Here is a 23,159-nt window from a genome sequence, read left to right as displayed (position 1 = left end):
TTACAAGTAATCCATGTCTTATTTGACAACATCAGTACAAATATGACCGTATTTAAGAACAATATTAATACTAGTCAACACATCCTATTTTATTAGCACAGGTGATAAATATATTAAATATACTGCTCAACAGTATCATTACTCGGAAATAAAAGGGGACTAATTTTGATTATAATTTGTACTTTATAATTTATAATTTAGATCCCCACACGCCATCTTGTGGTTCAAATACATAATTACACCCCTTCGTATTGTTATACATAATCCTGTTATCTCCATCTCCTTAATCCAGCATCATAAGGAACCATATCCTATCCCACCCCCCCATATATTATATGTCAAGAATGATATTTATAAAAATCAAATATTTATATTATAAATATTAAACATTTGAACTTAGATTTTATTTAACTCAACCGTATCATTCAGACCCTGCGGGATCAAGGTTTTTAGGCTAAAGATCCAGAAAGCCTCTTTCTTACATAACCTTTTATACCTATCACCTCCTCTACTGGTTACCGCCACTTGTTCAATTGCCATGATTTGTAGATTATCACTTTTCCCTCCATTGCATTCCAAAATATGGCGGTATAGGTAGGTGTTTCCTACTTTTTTATCTATCTGTCTTTTATGCTCCATGAACCTAACGTGAAGTGCCCGAGTGGTGCGCCCCACGTACTGTGCTCCACAACCACACTGTAAGACGTAGATAACATACATGGATCTACAATTCAGAAAACTTTTTATATTGAATTTCTCTCCCGATACAGATGAGACAAATTGTGTGGTTTTCTTTTTTGTGTGTTTGCATGTTGTACAGTTTAGTCTACCACACTTATGGAACCCTAATGGCGGTTTGGGTATCCATGTATCTATTTGTCCCCCTTGGGCATCTGGAGCCATGGATTTTTCCCCAGGTCTCCTAAAAAAACTTGGAGCTAGTGCGGACTTCAGACTATCTGACTTCCGAAATATTACCTGTTCACTAAGGACTACATTGGAGTTCAACATCTCATCCAACTTGAGAATAGAAAAGTTCTTCTTAATTATCCTCTTGATCTTGTATGCACTAGTATTATACTTAGTTACAAACATTGTTGTCCTATCCGTCATTTTGTTATTTTTCTTTCTAGTATTTTTGCTGGTGGTATCCAATAAATGGTCTCTTTCCATATTTTCCACCTCCTTCCAAGCCTGGTCAAGAACAGATATTGGATACCCCTGCGTAAGAAACGCCCCATAGAGAGATTCCATTTGTTCTCTTGCTCCTTCTTTGGTGGAACAATTCCTTTTTATCCGAAGGAACTGGCCCTTCAGTATATTATCCTTCCATCGTTGTAAATGACTACTTTTGTAATGTAAATATCGGTTTTGATCTACCTCCTTAACAAAAGTATTTGTTATAATGATGTCATTTTCGATCTTAATGTAATTATGTATTTGAACCACAAGATGGCGTGTGGGGATCTAAATTATAAATTATAAAGTACAAATTATAATCAAAATTAGTCCCCTTTTATTTCCGAGTAATGATACTGTTGAGCAGTATATTTAATATATTTATCACCTGTGCTAATAAAATAGGATGTGTTGACTAGTATTAATATTGTTCTTAAATACGGTCATATTTGTACTGATGTTGTCAAATAAGACATGGATTACTTGTAATCATGATAAATTAATTATGATTAAACTAAGTGACGTAATCTTGTTGAGCAAATTGCATTAGAGTTCAGTATAATTGAATATGAAGTTGTAGATAATTATGTTTTAAAACGAGGCTTGATTCTGATATTGTTAATAAGAACGATGGATGCAACTTCCGGGTGTGATAATGAGGCTTGGATCGTGTGTTTTAACCAGCTAAAATGGCCGCTGGAGTCTATTTAAAGTTTGTAATGAGACTGAGGCTTGGAACGCACGTTTGAGTGCGCATGCGCGAATGGCCGCGGGAATTTCAAATAAGTGGGGCTATATAAAGTGTTCATTGGGATGATGGTCATTCGAACTGAGGAAGCCGCTGAACGCACTGGGAAGGCGGAGAAACGCGTTTTCGAAGGACCTACTGGCAGTGACTATCACCTCCTGCTTGTTTTACACGATCACCGGCTTCTGGCTACGACAAAACAGCCAGTCCACCTGCAATTGCGGTTAGCCACCAGCAGAGGGAGCCGGAGCACTGTGGACGGATTCCCGTGGATATTGTCTCCAGATATTCTGCAGTAAATGGACAAGCACCAGCAGAGGGAGTCTTTCCAATTGGGACGGTCCTAAACAGACTGTTCTAAAGAGGTGAATGAAAAACTTATCGCCCATGGTAACTATCCATTCAAAGTGATATATGTGTGCACACATCTTTTTCGGGACATTAATTAATTAAGGACATACTCATGCAAGCAGTGTCCGTAAATGCCGAGCTCATTGGTCTATCATTAATCTATGTGGACATTTTGAAGTCAGCTTATTAAAATCCAAGCCTCAGAGAATAAACGTAATTAAGTATATACATTTGTGTATGTGGAGCATTTACATTAAAGGCATCCACTATACACAATATGCATTTTTATGTATGTCAATTTTGCTGCAGCAATATATGTTAATAAAATATGATTTATATGTTTTAAAATTTAATAGTAATTAGCCATTTTTTAATTATTTATTGATTATCTCCGATAAATGGTGGGGACAGCGCTACTGATTTCCTACAGAGGGTCACACCTGTGTGGGTAGTTTTTGTGTTTTTTTGATTTGGGATAGGGCTGGGGAGGGCCACTGCTCAGGCACATCTCTGTCAAGTAAAGGAGATTCAACTGAGGCAGCACAAGGGAACTCTCATCTGGGGACAACAACTGCAGGGAGAACACATATTTTCAGATGAACATGGGGTGGCAGAAGGCTGCCTAATACTGAAGCACCCCCAAACAACAAACCAAATGCAACAACTAGTGCAAGCATTCCTGGGGGATGGCCTGCAGCAGATGGATTTGAATATGGTGATGTCATCCAAGCAGTGGGTCAAAGTTGGCTTCAACCCTCGTCTGCATATGAAAAGAGAAAAGGAGCGTGCAGGGCATGGAGGCCTTTTGTGGTGCTTGGATGACCCCTAGTTCGCATTAAGCACCCCCACCCTCCTTCGGTGTGGGGCTCATGTTGGCCATTCCCCAGCCCCTGAAGCATTCAAGCTGATTTCTTGCAGCAGCTGGGCACTGTAACAGCTCCAGAGCTGCTCTGTAAAGCAAGTAAAAGGGTGTGGGCCCTGCAGCACTACCCGTAGTTTGCATTGTGCATTGGGAGGCATAAAGTAAGCAGACGGGAGGAGAAGTCAGGATAGTGCACAAGGGTATAGAAGGGAGGGGCTCAAGAAAAAAGAAGTAGAACCAGACAGCAAACTAGGCTGGAGAGAGACCTGAGACAAAGAGATCTGAATTACATGAGAGCCGACCAGGGAAAACTCAAATTATGCAGTCAAGTTTCCCACATTTGGGGAAATCGCAGGGGCAGCACACCCAGAGTGCAATGGGTGAGCCTTGCCCTGGGAGAAGCAACTTCATGATCATAGTATCTCACCTGGCAACTAAGTAGGAGTTGGGCTAGAGCTGGGGAGGGTCGCTGCTCGGGCACCCCCCTGTCAAGTGAAGGAGATCCAACTGAGGCAGCACAAGGGAACTCTCGAAAGAAGAACAAGGCTAGAGGAAGATCTGAGACAAAGAAATCTGACTTTTACCAGAGCTGACCAGAGGAAAGCACAAACACAGTCCCCCACTACCACAAATAATGCAGTCGAGTTTCCCACATTTGGGGAAATCACAGGGGTCAGCATACCCAGAATGCAATGAATGAACCTAACCCTGGGAGAACAATCTTCATGACCATGGTATCTCCTATGCAAAATAAGTATGATTTGGGATAGGGCTGGGGAGGGCCGTTGCTCAGGCACATCTCTGTCAAGTAAGTTGCATTTGATTTGTTGTTTGGGGGTGCTTCAGTATTAGGCAGCCTTCTGCCCTACCATGTTCATCTGAAAATATGTGTTCTCCCTGCAGTTGTTGTCCCCAGATGAGAGTTCCCTTGTGCTGCCTCAGTTGAATCTCCTTTTGGAGAAGACCTCAATAAGATTGTAGCTGATCTGGCTACTGCTAAAACAGCTTGCCTACCTAGTATGACTCCTACCACGCAGAAGGCTAAAAGTACTTTTCTTGGCCCTTTCATCCTCCAGGTAAAGCGTACCCAAGGTCAGGCATACCCAAAGCAAGCTCATGTTTCCAGACCTGCCAAGCCCAGACTGAAGCAATCCTGGGCTGCCCATCAGCCTGCTTCCAAAACGGACAAGCCTGCCGCATGACGGTGCAGGCCTCCCTCTGGGGGATCCCAGGGTGGGGGGCCCGACTTCTAGGTTTGGCAAAGAAAGGTATAATTCTAAGCTAGAGAATTCTGTTTGGAGCTCACCTTGTACTTTGTGAAGAAATAATCAGCATTGTGGCTGAGCAGATACATGTAGTGTGTGGCTGCAAACTGCATGGATCTGCTGCGTTGTAATGCTGATTCTTTTTTTTTGCAAAGTACCAATAGCTTCATATAATGTTCACAATTTTTATGCAGGATCAAATAGCTCAATAGGTAGGGTGTTTGATTAGAATTCAACAGGTTATAGGTTTGAATCCTGGGTATGGTAGTTTGAGATGTGTTATTTAATAAAGTATGTTGTTCTGACTGCCGGCATCCTATCACCTGGGATATCATACTAAATAAATGGAGTTGATCAAATTTTTTTTTTTTTTAACTAGGGACAATTTCCAGATACTTCTCTTTATAACTGAGATTGCCCCCTGGAACTTCACATCAGTTGACAACTATGCATGAGTGGGCAGTGCTTGCCCTGGATCTGTCCACCCATTTATGTGCCGCCATAAAATAAAGCATGACTAACAGTTATCCTGGGCGTACACTACACAATTATCTGTCAGGCTATCTATCCAGTCTGGATGGATGGAATGAAAATCTGGTAATGTATAGGAGCAAATGTCAATTAACCATTTGCTCCCAAACACTAGAAAAGTGGTCAAAAATGGTCATTACACAAATTGGTTAAACCCAAAATTTAACCAATTTGTTTAGGGGACCATTTTTGTCCATTTTTTAGTGTTTGAGAGTAAATCGTTGATGGTCATTTGCTCACATAGATAACCGGATTTCTATTCCAACCAGCCAGTGTTGGAGAGATGGTCTGCCAGATTACATAATGCATACCAGAGCCATAACTAGACTTTTTGGTGCCCTGTGACAGAGAATTATATGCCCTCCCCCCCATTTTTGCAATATGGACAAAAGGCGCATGCCTTGTGGGGAAGGGGCATAACAAGATTGATCTCAGAGAAAGCACATGAGATATGAAGATATATCTAGTATACTTGACACTCAATGGTTTGTGGTATTGCAGGGGTGCCCTCCTTAAATGCATATACAGTCACACATGGCATGTTTGTGTAAATGGCATATCAGCAGTCAGCACTAACTGGTGACATGCCATTTGTACAAGTAAGCCATGTGTGACTAATATATAAACATACTTTATTAAATAACACCTCAAACTATCATACCCAGGATTCAAACCTATAACCTGTTAAATTCTAATCAAACACCCTACCCATTGAGCTACTTGATCCTGCATCTATTCTAACCTCCAAAAACAGATTCAGTTGCATTTTCCAGCGTGTTTTGTTTGCGCCTTTGCAAATGTCTTACATCGACAAACTTATTTAGTACTATTTTGCAAATAGGGTTACATTGTCGCAACATTGTGTTCCCTAATTGCTTGATTTTTTAAATGCAAAAATTGATAAAGACACCTGATAATTGCTCTGTGGAGTCTTCTTTTGTGTCTACTTCTTATCTACATTTAATTCCCTACCTATAATCAAGGCATTTTTAAATGCTGGGTGCTGCCAGGACGTGAGGCCTACCTAGTCTTTAGATCTGAATTTGAATGTACTTGTGAACTAACTTAATTTCCTACTTCTAAACTCATTCCTAAATTCACTACTTACATTAATCCTGTAGTTGGGCATTTTGAGCCTTCAATTGTGGGCATTGTTTTGTGTCCAGACCAGCAGCTGGTGGTGTGCATTTGCTGGAAAGGCATCGAAGACCTCCGATATGCTGCATCTCCTGATGTGTGTCTGCCTCAAGTGGCAGTCAGCAAATGCATGCTAGACACCCCATTCCAAGCTGATTGTGACATCACGGAACATGCATCATAGAACAGGCATGCTAGAACATGGGTCTTCAACCTGCGACCCTCCAGCTGCTGTGGAACTACATATCCCAGCATGCCCTGCCTCAGTTTTAGCATACCTTAATAGCAAAACTGTGGCAGGGCATGCTGGGATGTGTAGTTTCACAGCAGCTGGAGGGCCACAGGATGAAGACCCATGTGCTAGAACCAAACCGCAGGTACATTGAATGCTAGCAAGCTGAACGTTTAAATCCTTTTTGTTCCGCAGCATTCCAATGTGGAAGATTCCATGGAACCAGAGATTATTCCATTGAGAAGGACATGCTGCCTGGATGACTGCACTGTGCAAATTAAATCACGGAGCCAGTTGGCTTGTGGGTGGCTCTGGTTACTGGGTGGTTAGGTGGGCGGTGTGTCGGAGGTGGAGCACATGCAAATGAATGTGTATCATCCAGCTAGAGAGAGAGAAAACTCATGCAGGAGTGTGCCTGCTTGTCAGTGAGTTATGCACCTTGCCAGACGTCAAATCTACATGGAGCAACTGGAGGGGACAAGAGCAGGTTTGGAAAATATAGACAGAAGAGCATATATGCTGGCGCATTCTCCATGATTGTGTCAGCTTATGTTTTGGTGCACTGCACTTTCCTCCACTAAGTTTTAGCCATTTTGTTTAAACGCAAGTGTAGTTGCTTCTCGCTCTTTTGGCTGTGATATTGTATTGTGGTTGAAGAGTCTGCTGGAGGGATTGTTTTCTTCATTGGCGAGAGACTGAAGATATTCCAGGATGGAAGGCTTGGGAACACTATCCGTTTTTCAGTTGTGGAAGAGTTGAAAGACCGGATTGGACTACATTCTATAGTAAAGGGTATCTTTGTATTTATTAATCCTCCCTTTATATGTGTCTGTCTTTCAATAAAGCTTTGGGCTTGTGATTCCGTCACCCTCTTACACTCCACACCCATAGCCTTATTAACTATTGTATTGTTTAAATGTATAGTGCAGTTCATGATTTATAGTGTAGGCTGACCTGTGCTGTAGTTCTTGAACTGTACTATACCGACAGCATTTGTATTGTGTTTTGGCTGTGCTGCAACACAGTACTTATGTGTGTAATGTTTATGTATGTTTTATGGCTTCTTTATGTCAATAAAGACTGCTTTTTCAATCCAATATCTGAAAACAATCAATGTTTATCTTTGATGGCAATAGAAGTGGTATGATATTTGCTGCTTTTGAAAGGCAATATCTGATATGTCCCCTATCTGGGAACCATATATTAAATGGCTTTTCAGAAAAGGGAGATGGGAGAAGAGCTTTCAGTACTTGTAGGACCGATGCACATTTCCTATTCTAGCCTCCAAACACAGATTCAGTTGCATTTTCCAGCGTGTTTTGGATGCGCCTTTGCAAATGTCTTACATCGACAAACTTATTTAGTACTATTTTGCAAATAGGGTTACATTGTTGCAACATTGTGTTCCCTAATTGCTTGATTTTTTAAATGCAACAATTGATAAAAACACCTGATAACTGCTCTGCGGAGTCTTATTTTGTGTCTTCTTCTTATCTACATTTAATTCCGTACCTCTAATCAAGGCATTTTTAAATGCTGGCGGCTGCCAGGACGTGAGGCCTACCTAGACTTTAGATCTGAATTTGAATGTACTTGTGAACTAACTTAATTTCCTACTTCTAAATTCATTCCTAAATTCACTACTTACATGAATCCTGTAGTTGGGCATTTTGGGACTTCGATTGTGGGCATTGTTTTGTGTCCAGACCAGCAGCAGGTGGTGTGCATTTGCTGGAAAGGCATCGAAGACCTCCGATATGCTGCATCTCCTGATGTGTGTCTCCCTCAAGTGGCTGTCAGCAAATGCCTGCTAGACACCCCATTCCAAGCTGATTGTGACATCACGGAACATGCATCATAGAACAGGCATGCTAAAACATGGGTCTTCAACCTGCGACCCTCCAACTGCTGTGGAACTACACATCCCAGCATGCCCTGCCTTAGTTTTAGCATACCTTATAGCAAAACTGTGGCAGGGCATGCTGGGATGTGTAGTTTCACAGCAGCTGGAGGGCCACAGGATGAAGACCCATGTGCTAGAGCCAAGCCGCAGGTACATTGAATGCTAGCAAGCTGAATATTTAAATCCTTTTTGTTCCGCAGCATTCCAATGCGGAAGATTCCATGGAACCAGAGATCCTTCCATTGAGAAGGACATGCTGCCTGGATGACTACACTGTGCAAATTAAATCACGGAGCCAGTTGGTTTGTGGGTGGCTCTGGTGACTGGGTGGTTGGGTGGGTGGTGTGTCGGAGGTGGAGCACATGCAAATGATTGTGTATCATCCAGCTAGTGAGAGTGAAAACTCATGCAGGAGTGTGCCTGCTTGTCAGTGGGTTATGCACCTTGCCAGACGTTAAATCTACATAGAGCAGCTGGAGGGGACAAGAGCAGGTTTGCAAAATATAGATAGAAGAGCATATATGCTGGCGCATTCTCCATGATTGTGTCAGCTTATGTTTTGGTGCACTGCACTTTCCTCCACTAAGTTTTAGCCATTTTTGTTAAGCTCAAGTGTAGTTGCTTTTCGGCCTTTTGGCTGTGATCTTGTATTGTGGTTGAAGGGTCTGCTGGAGGGAGGGATTGCTTTCTTCATTGGCGAAAGACCAAAGATATTCCAGGATGGAAGGCTTGGGAACACTATCCGTTTTTCAATTGTGGAAGAGTTGAAAGACCGGATTGAACTACATTCTATAGTAAAGGATGTCTTTCTATGTATTAATCCTCCCCTTATATGTGTCAGTCTTTCAATAAAGCTTCGGGCTTGTGATTCCCTCACCCTCTTACACTCCACACCCATAGCCTTATTAACTGTTGTATTATTGTACAGTTTAAATGTATAGTGCAGTTCATGATTTATAGTGTAGGCTGGCCTGTGCTGTAGTTCTTGAACTGTACTATACCATCAGCATTTCTATTGTGTTTTGGCTGTGCCGCAACGCGGTACTTATGTGTGTAATGTTTATGTATGTTTTTTTGCTTCTTTATGTGCATCGGTCCTACAAGTACTGAAAGCTCTTCTCCCATCTCCCTTTTCTGAAAAGCCATTTAATATATGGTTCCCAGATAGGGGACATATCAGATATTGGATTTCAAAAGCATCAAATATCATACCACTTTTATTGCCATCAAAGATAAACATTGATTGTTTTCAGATATTGGCTTGAAAAAGCAGTCTTTATTGACATAAAAAAAAACATACATAAACATTGCACACATAAATACAGTGTTGCAGCACAGCCAAAACACAATACAAATGCTGACGGTATAGTACAGTTCAAGAACTACAGCACAGGCCAGTCTACACTATAAATCATGAACTGCACTATACATTTAAACTATACAATAATACAACAGTTAATAAGGCTATGGGTGTGGAGTGTAAGAGGGTGAGGGATTCACAAAACCGAAGCTTTATTGTAACACAGACACATATAAGGGGAGGGTCAATAAATAGAAAGATATCCTTTACTATAGAATGTAGTCCAATCCGACCTCTGTGCTCTTCCACAACTGAAAAACAGATAGTGTTCCCAAGCCTTCCATCCTGGAATATCTTTGGTCTTTCGCCAATGAAGAAAACAATCCCTCCCTCCAGCAGACCCTTCAACCACGATACAAGATCACAGCCAAAAGGCCGAGAAGCAACTACACTTGAGCTTAACAAAAATGGCTAAAACTTAGTGGAGGAAAGTGCAGTGCACCAAAACATAAGCTGACACAATCATGGAGAATGCGCCAGCATATATGCTCTTCTATCTATATTTTGCAAACCTGCTCTTGTCCCCTCCAGCTGCTCTATGTAGATTTAACGTCTGGCAAGGTGCATAACCCACTGACAAGCAGGCACACTCCTGCATGAGTTTTCTCTCTCACTAGCTGGATGATACACAATCATTTGCATGCGCTCCACTTCCGACACACCACCCACCCAACCACCCAGTCACCAGAGCCACCCACAAGCCAACTGGCTCCGTGATTTAATTTGCACAGTGTAGTCATCCAGGCAGCATGTCCTTCTCAATGGAAGGATCTCTGGTTCCATGGAATCTTCCGCATTGGAATGCTGCGGAACAAAAAGGATTTAAATATTCAGCTTGCTAGCATTCAATGTACCTGCGGCTTGGCTCTAGCACATGGGTCTTCATCCTGTGGCCCTCCAGCTGCTGTGAAACTACACATCCCAGCATGCCCTGCCACAGTTTTGCTATTAAGGTATGCTAAAACTGAGGCAGGGCATGCTGGGATGTATAGTTCCACAGCAGCTGGAGGGTCGCAGGTTGAAGACCCATGTTTTAGCATGCCTGTTCTATGATGCATGTTCCATGATGTCACAATCAGCTTGGAATGGGGTGTCTAGCAGGCATTTGCTGACAGCCACTTGAGGGAGACACACATCAGGAGATGCAGCATATCGGAGGTCTTCGATGCCTTTCCAGCAAATGCACACCACCTGCTGCTGGTCTGGACACAAAACAATGCCCACAATCGAAGTCCCAAAATGCCCAACTACAGGATTCATGTAAGTAGTGAATTTAGGAATGAATTTAGAAGTAGGAAATTAAGTTAGTTCACAAGTACATTCAAATTCAGATCTAAAGACTAAACACAAAACACAAAATAAGACTCCACAGAGCAATTATCAGGTGTCTTTATCAATTGTTGCATTTAAAAAATCAAGCAATTAGGGAACACAATGTTGCGACAATGTAACCCTATTTGCAAAATAGTACTAAATAAGTTGGTCGATGTAAGACATTTGCAAAGGCGCAAACAAAACACGCTGGAAAATGCAACTGAATCTGTTTTTGGAGGTTAGAAAAGATGTAGGATCAAGTAGCTCCATGGGTAGGGTGTTTGATTAAAATTCAACAGGTTATAGGTTTGAATCCTGGGTATGATAGTTTGAGGTGTTATTTAATAAAGCATGTTTATATATTAGTCACACATGGCTTACTTGTACAAATGGCATGTCACCAGTTAGTGCTGACTGCTGATATGCCATTTGCACTAAAACAAATGAAAATGGTAAAAGTTATTGTACTTTAAGTAAAAATAAAAGAGCAAAAATATCAATCCCAGTTTTGGATTACTTGAATTAACAAAAAAAAACGCATATAGCAGAGGATAGTTTCAATCTGCTTACCTCTGGGCTATGGACCCAGCATGCTTCCATTACAGTACTCTGCTGCACTTGTAATTGCAAGAGATCCTGAAGCACTCACTCATCATGGGAAAGTACCAATGTGTTTCTTCATTGGTTGATGGAAGAAACATTTTACAAAAACTCTCCAGATTATTGACTATTTAAAGTTTTTCTAGGAAACGTTCTAGATGAATGCTTATTAGCCTTTGTCAGTATGTACTTTTGCAAAGTGTCGCTTTGGCGCAATCAGTTAGTGTGTACGGCTATTAACCAAAAGGTTGGTGGTTCAATCCCACCCAGGGATGTAATTGACCTTGTTATCAGATTTTGGTGATCTTTAAGTAGACAAGTCAAAATTTCAAAAACCCCTGTTATGGTGTAGGGTACCTGGCCTTCTCTGATGTAATCAGAGTTAGATTTGATTCAGTGATTTTATAAAAACAGCTAGGAAGCACAATTTAGCAGTGGTTTGCAGAGAAAAAGAAATATGCTGGCAAAAAAATCCAATTGAGTGATTAAACAGCTCTTCATTTTCTGGCTTTATTTTTATGCTAACAAATTTGTTCTCTGAAAAGTGTCCACAAAGCCAAGTATCTGATTAACATCTTTGTAGGGATGGTTTTTCACCTATTACTAAATTAAACTTGCTTCATTGGAAAGGCAGCAAGATGCATCCTCATTTCAATATCTACTGAAATAATACAGGTTGACACCAGGAAACATTAACGCCACTGCATCCTTGCTGCTTTCTCATGTGGAAGTCTGTTTAATGTGAAAACAAGGTGATATCTAATTAGCACACAGGTAAGGAATTAAGAAAATCTTTATTTAAGGGTGAAGATGTTTCTCACAAAATCGTTGCCCCAATGCATCATTGAAATTCAAGCTGGAAAGATGATTTTAATATATCACTTGTACATTTTGTATTGCTCTTCTGGTGACAATGTAGTTTGTTTTTGTCAATTACCATTTTAATAATAGGGTAAAGAAAATTAAGTGGATTTTTGAAAGAAAACAATACTGTCAATATACTATTAAAACAAATTAAAATGGTAAAAGTTATTGTACTTTAAGTAAAAATAAAAGAGCAAAAATATCAATCCCAGTTTTGGATTACTTTAATTAACAAAAAAAAAATGCATATAGCAGAGGATAGTTTCAATCTGCCTACCTCTGGGTTAAGGGGCCCAGCATGCTTCAATTGCAGTACTCTGCTGCACATGTAAGTGCAAGAGATCCTGAAGCACTCACTCATCATGGGAAAGTACCAATGCGTTTCTTCATTGGTTGATGGAAGAAACATCTTACAAAAACTCTCCAGATTATTGACTTTTTAAAGTTTTCTAGGAAACGTTCTAGATGAATGCTTATTAGCCTTTGTCAGTATGTACTTTTGCAAAGTGTCTCTGTGGTGCAATCGGTTAGTGTGTTTGGTTATTAACCAAAGGGTTGGTGGTTCAATCCCACCCAGGGATGTTATTGACCTTGTCATCAGATTTTGGTGATCTTTAAGTAGACAAGTCAAAATTTCAAACCCCCTCTTATGGTGTAGGGTACCTGGCCTACTCTGATGTAATCAGAGTTAGATTTGATTAAGTGATTTTATCAAAAAACAGCTAGGAAGCACAATTTAGCAGTGGGTTGCAGAGAAAATGAAATATGCTGGCAGAAAAATCCAATTGAGTGATTAAACAGCTCTTCATTTTCTGGCTTTATTTTTATGCTAACTAATTTGTTCTCTGAAAAGTGTCCACAAAGCCAAGTATCGGATTAACATCTTTGTAGGGATGGTTTTTCACCTATTACTAAATTAAACTTGCTTCATTGGAAAGGCAGCAAGATGCATCCTCATTTCAATATCTACTGAAATAATACAGGTTGACACCAGGAAACATTAACGCCACTGCATCCTTGCTGCTTTCTCATGTGGAAGTCTGTTTAATGTGAAAACAAGGTGATATCTAATTAGCACACAGGTAAGGAATTAAGAAAATCTTTATTTAAGGGTAAGATGTTTCTCACAAAATCGTTGCCCCAATGCATCATTGAAATTCAAGCTGGAAAGATGATTTTAATATATCACTTGTACATTTTGTATTGCTCTTCTGGTGACAATGTAGTTTGTTTTTGTCAATTACCATTTTAATAATCGGGTAAAGAAAATTAAGTGGATTTTTGAAAGAAAACAATACTGTCTATATACTATTAAAACAAATTAAAAAGGTAAAAGTTATTGTACTTTAAGTAAAATAAAAAGAGCAAAAATATCAATCCCAGTTTTGGATTACTTTAATTAACAAAAAAAAATGCATATAGCAGAGGATAATTTCAATCTGCCTACCTCTGGGTTATGGACCCAGCATGCTTCCATTACAGTACTCTGCTGCACATGTAAGTGCAAGAGATCCTGAAGCACTCACTCATCATGGGAAAGTACCAATGTGTTTCTTCATTGGTTGATGGAAGAAACATCTTACAAAAACTCTCCAGATTATTGACTATTTAAAGTTTTTCTAGGAAACGTTCTAGATGAATGCTTATTAGCCTTTGTCAGTATGTACTTTTGCAAAGTGTCGCTGTAGCGCAATCAGTTAGTGTGTACGGCTATTAACCAAAAAGTTGGTGGTTCAATCCCACCCAGGGACGTAATTGACCTTGTGATCAGATTTTGGTGATATTTAAGTAGACAAGTCAAAATTTCAAACCCTCTCTTATGGTGTAGGGTACCTGGCCTACTCTGATGTAATCAGAGTTAGATTTGATTAAGTGATTTTATAAAAAAAACAGCTAGGAAGCACAATTTAGCAGTGGGTTGCAGATAAAAAGAAATATGCTGGCAGAAAAATCCAATTGAGTGATTAAACAGCTCTTCATTTTCTGACTTTATTTTTATGCTAACAAATTTGTTCTCTGAAAAGAGTCCACAAAGACAAGTATCTGATTAACACCTTTGTAGGGATGGTTTTTCACCTATTACTAAATTAAAAATGCTTCATTGGAAAGGCAGCAAGATGCATCCTCATTTCAAGATCTACTGAAATAATACAGGTTGACACCAGGAAACATTAACGCCACTGCATCCTTGCTGCTTTCTCATGTGGAAGTCTGTTTAATGTGAAAACAAGGTGATATCTAATTAGCACACAGGTAAGGAATTAAGAAATTCTTTATTTAATGGTAAGATGTTTCTCACAAAATCGTTGCCCCAATGCATCATTGAAATTCAAGCTGGAAAGATGATTTTAATATATCACTTGTACATTTTGTATTGCTCTTCTGGTGACAATGTAGTTTGTTTTTGTCAATTACCATTTTAATAATCGGGTAAAGAAAATTAAGTGGATTTTTGAAAGAAAACAATACTGTCTATATACTATTAAAACAAATTAAAAAGGTAAAAGTTATTGTACTTTAAGTAAAATAAAAAGAGCAAAAATATCAATTCCAGTTTTGGATTACTTTAATTAACAAAAAAAAATGCATATAGCAGAGGATAATTTCAATCTGCCTACCTCTGGGTTATGGACCCAGCATGCTTCCATTACAGTACTCTGCTGCACATGTAAGTGCAAGAGATCCTGAAGCACTCACTCATCATGGGAAAGTACCAATGTGTTTCTTCATTGGTTGATGGAAGAAACATCTTACAAAAACTCTCCAGATTATTGACTATTTAAAGTTTTTCTAGGAAACGTTCTAGATGAATGCTTATTAGCCTTTGTCAGTATGTACTTTTGCAAAGTGTCGCTGTAGCGCAATCAGTTAGTGTGTACGGCTATTAACCAAAAAGTTGGTGGTTCAATCCCACCCAGGGACGTAATTGACCTTGTGATCAGATTTTGGTGATATTTAAGTAGACAAGTCAAAATTTCAAACCCTCTCTTATGGTGTATGGTACCTGGCCTACTCTGATGTAATCAGAGTTAGATTTGATTAAGTGATTTTATAAAAAAAAACAGCTAGGAAGCACAATTTAGCAGTGGGTTGCAGAGAAAAAGAAATATGCTGGCAGAAAAATCCAATTGAGTGATTAAACAGCTCTTCATTTTCTGGCTTTATTTTTATGCTAACAAATTTGTTCTCTGAAAAGAGTCCACAAAGCCAAGTATCTGATTAACACCTTTGTAGGGATGGTTTTTCACCTATTACTAAATTAAACATGCTTCATTGGAAAGGCAGCAAGATGCATCCTCATTTCAATATCTACTGAAATAATACAGGTTGACACCAGGAAACATTAACGCCACTGCATCCTTGCTGCTTTCTCATGTGGAAGTCTGTTTAATGTGAAAACAAGGTGATATCTAATTAGCACACAGGTAAGGAATTAAGAAAATCTTTATTTAAGGGTGAAGAGGTTTCTCACAAAATCGTTGCCCCAATGCATCATTGAAATTCAAGCTGGAAAGATGATTTTAATATATCACTTGTACATTTTGTATTGCTCTTCTGGTGACAATGTAGTTTGTTTTTGTCAATTACCATTTGAATAATAGGGTAAAGAAAATTAAGTGGATTTTTGAAAGAAAACAATACTGTCAATATACTATTAAAACAAATTAAAATAATAAAAGTTATTGTACTTTAAGTAAAAATAAAAGAGCAAAAATATCAATCCCAGTTTTGGATTACTTTAATTAACAAAAAAAAATGCATATAGCAGAGGATAGTTTCAATCTGCCTACCTCTGGGTTAAGGGCCCAGCATGCTTCCATTGCAGTACTCTGCTGCACATGTAAGTGCAAGAGATCCTGAAGCACTCACTCATCATGGGAAAGTACCAATGTGTTTCTTCATTGGTTGATGGAAGAAACATCTTACAAAAACTCTCCAGATTATTGACTTTTTAAAGTTTTTCTAGGAAACGTTCTAGATGAATGCTTATTAGCCTTTGTCAGTATATACTTTCGCAATGTGTCTCTGTGGCGCAATCAGTTAGCGTGTTCGGTTATTAACCAAAAGGTTGGTGGTTCAATCCTACCCAGGGACGTAATTTACCTTGTTATCAGATTTTGGTGATCTTTAAGTAGACAAGTCAAAATTTCAAACCCCCTCTTATGGTGTAGGGTACCTGGCCTTCTCTGATGTAATCAGAGTTAGATTTGATTAAGTGATTTTATAAAAGAACAGCTAGGAAGCACAACTTAGCAGTGGGTTGCAGAGAAAAAGAAATACGCTTGCAGAAAAATCCAATTGAGTGATTAAACAGCTCTTCATTTTCTGGCTTTATTTTTATGCTAACAAATTTGTTCTCTGAAAAGTGTCCACAAAGCCAAGTATCTGATTAACACCTTTGTAGGGATGGTTTTTCACCTATTACTAAATTAAACTTGCTTCATTGGAAAGGCAGCAAGTGATGTCATCCAAGCAGTGGGTCAAAGTTGGCTTCAACCCTCGTCTGCTTATGAAAAGAGAAAAGGGATATGCAGGGCATGGCGGCCTTTTGCGACGCTTGGATGACCCCTAGTTCGCATTAAACACCCCCACCCTCCTTCGGTGTGGGGCTCATGTTGGCCATGCCCCAGCCCCTGAAGCATTCAAGCTGATTTCTTGCAGCAGCTGGGTACTGTAACAGCTCCAGAGCTGCTCTGTAAGGCAAGTAAAAGGGTGTGGGCCCTGCAGCACTACCTGTAGTTTGCATTGTGCATTGGAAGGCACAAAGTAAGCAGACGGGAGGAGAAGTCAGGATAGTTCACAAGGTTATAGAAGGGAGGGGCTCAAGAAAAGAGAAGTGGAAACAGACAGCATACTAGGCTGTAGAGAGACCTGAGACAAAGAGATCTGAATTATACGAGAGCCGTCCAGGGGAAACACAAATTATGCAGTCAAGTTTCCCACATTTGGGGAAATCGCAAGGGACAGCACTCCCAGAGTGCAATGGGTGAGCCTTGCCCTGGGAGAAGCACCTTCATGATCATAGTATCTCACCTGGCAGGTTAGTAGGAGTTGGGCTAGAGCTGGGGAGGGTCGCTGCTCGGGCACTACCTTTCAAGTGAAGGAGATCCAACTGAGGCAGCACAAGGGAACTCTCAAAAGAAGAACAAGGCTAGAGGAAGATCTGAGACAAAGAAATCTGACTTTTACCAGAGCTGACCAGAGGAAAGCACAAACACAGTCCACCACTACCACAAATAATGCAGTCGAGTTTCCCACATTTGGGGAAATCACAGGGGTCAGCATACCCAGAATGCAATGAATGAACCTCACCCTGGGAGAACAATCTTCATGACAATAGTATCTCCTATGCAAAATAAGTATGATTTGGGATAGGGCTGGGGAGGGCCGCTGCTCAGGCACATCTCTGTCAAGTAAAGGAGATTCAACTGAGGCAGCACAAGGGAACTCTCATCTGGGGACAACAACTGCAGGGAGAACACATATTTTCAGATGAACATGGGGTGGCAGAAGGCTGCCTAATACTGAAGCACCCCCAAACAACAAACCAAATGCAACAACTAGTGCAAGCATTCCTGGGGGATGGCCTGCAGCAGATGGATTTGAATATGGTGATGTCATCCAAGCAGTGGGTCAAAGTTGGCTTCAACCCTCGTCTGCATATGAAAAGAGAAAAGGAGCGTGCAGGGCATGGAGGCCTTTTGTGGTGCTTGGATGACCCCTAGTTCGCATTAAGCACCCCCACCCTCCTTCGGTGTGGGGCTCATGTTGGCCATTCCCCAGCCCCTGAAGCATTCAAGCTGATTTCTTGCTGCAGCTGGGCACTGTAACAGCTCCAGAGCTGCTCTGTAAAGCAAGTAAAAGGGTGTGGGCCCTGCAGCACTACCCGTAGTTTGCATTGTGCATTGGGAGGCACAAAGTAAGCAGACGGGAGGAGAAGTCAGGATAGTGCACAAGGGTATAGAAAGGAGGGGCTCAAGAAAAAAGAAGTGGAACCAGACAGCAAACTAGGCTGGAGAGAGACCTGAGACAAAGAGATCTGAATTACATGAGAGCCGACCAGGGAAAACTCAAATTATGCAGTCAAGTTTCCCACATTTGGGGAAATCGCAGGGGCAGCACACCCAGAGTGCAATGGGTGAGCCTTGCCCTGGGAGAAGCACCTTCATGATCATAGTATCTCACCTGGCAGGTAAGTAGGAGTTGGGCTAGAGCTGGGGAGGGTCGCTGCTCGGGCACCCCCCTGTCAAGTGAAGGAGATCCAACTGAGGCAGCACAAGGGAACTCTCGAAAGAAGAACAAGGCTAGAGGAAGATCTGAGACAAAGAAATCTGACTTTTACCAGAGCTGACCAGAGGAAAGCACAAACACAGTCCCCCACTACCACAAATAATGCAGTCGAGTTTCCCACATTTGGGGAAATCACAGGGGTCAGCATACCCAGAATGCAATGAATGAACCTCACCCTGGGAGAACAATCTTCATGACCATGGTATCTCCTATGCAAAATAAGTATGATTTGGGATAGGGCTGGGGAGGGCCGTTGCTCAGGCACATCTCTGTCAAGTAAGTTGCATTTGATTTGTTGTTTGGGGGTGCTTCAGTATTAGGCAGCCTTCTGCCCTACCATGTTCATCTGAAAATATGTGTTCTCCCTGCAGTTGTTGTCCCCAGATGAGAGTTCCCTTGTGCTGCCTCAGTTGAATCTCCTTTTGGAGAAGACCTCAATAAGATTGTAGCTGATCTGGCTACTGCTAAAACAGCTTGCCTACCTAGTATGACTCCTACCACGCAGAAGGCTAAAAGTACTTTTCTTGGCCCTTTCATCCTCCAGGTAAAGCGTACCCAAGGTCAGGCATACCCAAAGCAAGCTCATGTTTCCAGACCTGCCAAGCCCAGACTGAAGCAATCCTGGGCTGCCCATCAGCCTGCTTCCAAAACGGACAAGCCTGCCGCATGACGGTGCAGGCCTCCCTCTGGGGGATCCCAGGGTGGGGGGCCCGACTTCTAGGTTTGGCAAAGAAAGGTATAATTCTAAGCTAGAGAATTCTGTTTGGAGCTCACCTTGTACTTTGTGAAGAAATAATCAGCATTGTGGCTGAGCAGATACATGTAGTGTGTGGCTGCAAACTGCATGGATCTGCTGCGTTGTAATGCTGATTCTTTTTTTTTGCAAAGTACCAATAGCTTCATATAATGTTCACAATTTTTATGCAGGATCAAATAGCTCAATAGGTAGGGTGTTTGATTAGAATTCAACAGGTTATAGGTTTGAATCCTGGGTATGGTAGTTTGAGATGTGTTATTTAATAAAGTATGTTGTTCTGACTGCCGGCATCCTATCACCTGGGATATCATACTAAATAAATGGAGTTGATAAAAAATTTTTTTTTTTTTTTAACTAGGGACAATTTCCAGATACTTCTCTTTATAACTGAGATTGCCCCCTGGAACTTCACATCAGTTGACAACTATGCATGAGTGGGCAGTGCTTGCCCTGGATCTGTCCACCCATTTATGTGCCGCCATAAAATAAAGCATGACTAACAGTTATCCTGGGCGTACACTACACAATTATCTGTCAGGCTATCTATCCAGTCTGGATGGATGGAATGAAAATCTGGTAATGTATAGGAGCAAATGTCAATTAACCATTTGCTCCCAAACACTAGAAAAGTGGTCAAAAATGGTCATTACACAAATTGGTTAAACCCAAAATTTAACCAATTTGTTTAGGGGACCATTTTTGTCCATTTTTTAGTGTTTGAGAGTAAATCGTTGATGGTCATTTGCTCACATAGATAACCGGATTTCTATTCCAACCAGCCAGTGTTGGAGAGATGGTCTGCCAGATTACATAATGCATACCAGAGCCATAACTAGACTTTTTGGTGCCCTGTGACAGAGAATTATATGCCCTCCCCCCCATTTTTGCAATATGGACAAAAGGCGCATGCCTTGTGGGGAAGGGGCATAACAAGATTGGTCTCAGAGAAAGCACATGAGATATGAAGATATATCTAGTATACTTGACACTCAATGGTTTGTGGTATTGCAGGGGTGCCCTCCTTAAATGCATATACAGTCACACATGGCATGTTTGTGTAAATGGCATATCAGCAGTCAGCACTAACTGGTGACATGCCATTTGTACAAGTAAGCCATGTGTGACTAATATATAAACATACTTTATTAAATAACACCTCAAACTATCATACCCAGGATTCAAACCTATAACCTGTTAAATTCTAATCAAACACCCTACCCATTGAGCTACTTGATCCTGCATCTATTCTAACCTCCAATAACAGATTCAGTTGCATTTTCCAGCGTGTTTTGTTTGCGCCTTTGCAAATGTCTTACATCGACAAACTTATTTAGTACTATTTTGCAAATAGGGTTACATTGTCGCAACATTGTGTTCCCTAATTGCTTGATTTTTTAAATGCAAAAATTGATAAAGACACCTGATAATTGCTCTGTGGAGTTTTCTTTTGTGTCTACTTCTTATCTACATTTAATTCCCTACCTATAATCAAGGCATTTTTAAATGCTGGGTGCTGCCAGGACGTGAGGCCTACCTAGTCTTTAGATCTGAATTTGAATGTACTTGTGAACTAACTTAATTTCCTACTTCTAAATTCATTCCTAAATTCACTACTTACATTAATCCTGTAGTTGGGCATTTTGAGCCTTCAATTGTGGGCATTGTTTTGTGTCCAGACCAGCAGCTGGTGGTGTGCATTTGCTGGAAAGGCATCGAAGACCTCCGATATGCTGCATCTCCTGATGTGTGTCTGCCTCAAGTGGCTGTCAGCATATGCATGCTAGACACCCCATTCCAAGCTGATTGTGACATCACGGAACATGCATCATAGAACAGGCATGCTAGAACATGGGTCTTCAACCTGCGACCCTCCAGCTGCTGTGGAACTACATATCCCAGCATGCCCTGCCTCAGTTTTAGCATACCTTAATAGCAAAACTGTGGCAGGGCATGCTGGGATGTGTAGTTTCACAGCAGCTGGAGGGCCACAGGATGAAGACCCATGTGCTAGAACCAAACCGCAGGTACATTGAATGCTAGCAAGCTGAATGTTTAAATCCTTTTTGTTCCGCAGCATTCCAATGCGGAAGATTCCATGGAACCAGAGATTATTCCATTGAGAAGGACATGCTGCCTGGATGACTGCACTGTGCAAATTAAATCACGGAGCCAGTTGGCTTGTGGGTGGCTCTGGTGACTGGGTGGTTGGGTGGGCGGTGTGTCGGAGGTGGAGCACATGCAAATGAATGTGTATCATCCAGCTAGTGAGAGAGAAAACTCATGCAGGAGTGTGCCTGTTTGTCAGTGAGTTATGCACCTTGCCAGACGTCAAATCTACATGGAGCAACTGGAGGGGACAAGAGCAGGTTTGGAAAATATAGACAGAAGAGCATATATGCTGGCGCATTCTCCATGATTGTGTCAGCTTATGTTTTGGTGCACTGCACTTTCCTCCACTAAGTTTTAGCCATTTTGTTTAAACGCAAGTGTAGTTGCTTCTCGCTCTTTTGGCTGTGATATTGTATTGTGGTTGAAGAGTCTGCTGGAGGGATTGTTTTCTTCATTGGCGAGAGACTGAAGATATTCCAGGATGGAAGGCTTGGGAACACTATCCGTTTTTCAGTTGTGGAAAAGTTGAAAGACCGGATTGGACTACATTCTATAGTAAAGGGTATCTTTGTATTTATTAATCCTCCCTTTATATGTGTCTGTCTTTCAATAAAGCTTTGGGCTTGTGATTCCGTCACCCTCTTACACTCCACACCCATAGCCTTATTAACTATTGTATTGTTTAAATGTATAGTGCAGTTCATGATTTATAGTGTAGGCTGACCTGTACTGTAGTTCTTGAACTGTACTATACCGACAGCATTTGTATTGTGATTTGGCTGTGCTGCAACACAGTACTTATGTGTGTAATGTTTATATATGTTTTTTTGCTTCTTTATGTCAATAAAGACTGCTTTTTCAATCCAATATCTGAAAACAATCAATGTTTATCTTTGATGGCAATAGAAGTGGTATGATATTTGCTGCTTTTGAAAGGCAATATCTGATATGTCCCCTATCTGGGAACCATATATTAAATGGCTTTTCAGAAAAGGGAGATGGGAGAAGAGCTTTCAGTACTTGTAGGACCGATGCACATTTCCTATTCTAGCCTCCAAAAACAGATTCAGTTGCATTTTCCAGCGTGTTTTGGATGCGCCTTTGCAAATGTCTTACATCGACAAACTTATTTAGTACTATTTTGCAAATAGGGTTACATTGTTGCAACATTGTGTTCCCTAATTGCTTGATTTTTTAAATGCAACAATTGATAAAAACACCTGATAACTGCTCTGCGGAGTCTTATTTTGTGTCTACTTCTTATCTACATTTAATTCCGTACCTCTAATCAAGGCATTTTTAAATGCTGGCGGCTGCCAGGACGTGAGGCCTACCTAGACTTTAGATCTGAATTTGAATGTACTTGTGAACTAACTTAATTTCCTACTTCTAAATTCATTCCTAAATTCACTACTTACATGAATCCTGTAGTTGGGCATTTTGGGACTTCGATTGTGGGCATTGTTTTGTGTCCAGACCAGCAGCAGGTGGTGTGCATTTGCTGGAAAGGCATCGAAGACCTCCGATATGCTGCATCTCCTGATGTGTGTCTCCCTCAAGTGGCTGTCAGCAAATGCCAGCTAGACACCCCATTCCAAGCTGATTGTGACATCACGGAACATGCATCATAGAACAGGCATGCTAAAACATGGGTCT

General features: G+C 40.8%; 6 non-coding genes across 6 annotated transcripts; all 6 read right to left on the bottom strand.

Moving 5' to 3' along the window:
* Positions 1 to 3,419: 3,419 nt before the first annotated feature.
* On the bottom strand, positions 3,420 to 3,582 carry LOC134990001 (U1 spliceosomal RNA). The gene has a single exon (XR_010194931.1). It is a non-coding gene; the product is annotated as a U1 spliceosomal RNA (small nuclear RNA).
* A 152-nt stretch (positions 3,583 to 3,734) lies between these two features.
* LOC134990057 (U1 spliceosomal RNA) lies at positions 3,735 to 3,898 on the bottom strand. Its single transcript, XR_010194981.1, has one exon. It is a non-coding gene; the product is annotated as a U1 spliceosomal RNA (small nuclear RNA).
* Positions 3,899 to 17,231: 13,333 nt separating this feature from the next.
* Positions 17,232 to 17,395, bottom strand: LOC134990091 (U1 spliceosomal RNA). Its single transcript, XR_010195014.1, has one exon. It is a non-coding gene; the product is annotated as a U1 spliceosomal RNA (small nuclear RNA).
* Positions 17,396 to 17,546: 151 nt separating this feature from the next.
* LOC134990066 (U1 spliceosomal RNA) lies at positions 17,547 to 17,710 on the bottom strand. Its single transcript, XR_010194989.1, has one exon. It is a non-coding gene; the product is annotated as a U1 spliceosomal RNA (small nuclear RNA).
* Positions 17,711 to 18,384: 674 nt separating this feature from the next.
* LOC134990090 (U1 spliceosomal RNA) lies at positions 18,385 to 18,547 on the bottom strand. The gene has a single exon (XR_010195013.1). It is a non-coding gene; the product is annotated as a U1 spliceosomal RNA (small nuclear RNA).
* A 152-nt stretch (positions 18,548 to 18,699) lies between these two features.
* On the bottom strand, positions 18,700 to 18,863 carry LOC134989995 (U1 spliceosomal RNA). Its single transcript, XR_010194925.1, has one exon. It is a non-coding gene; the product is annotated as a U1 spliceosomal RNA (small nuclear RNA).
* Positions 18,864 to 23,159: the final 4,296 nt, after the last annotated feature.

This window comes from Pseudophryne corroboree, unplaced genomic scaffold (assembly GCF_028390025.1).
Source record: "Pseudophryne corroboree isolate aPseCor3 unplaced genomic scaffold, aPseCor3.hap2 scaffold_1135, whole genome shotgun sequence".
Taxonomy (NCBI): Eukaryota; Metazoa; Chordata; class Amphibia; order Anura; family Myobatrachidae; genus Pseudophryne; species Pseudophryne corroboree.
This window is presented reverse-complemented; position numbering and strand designations above follow the sequence as displayed.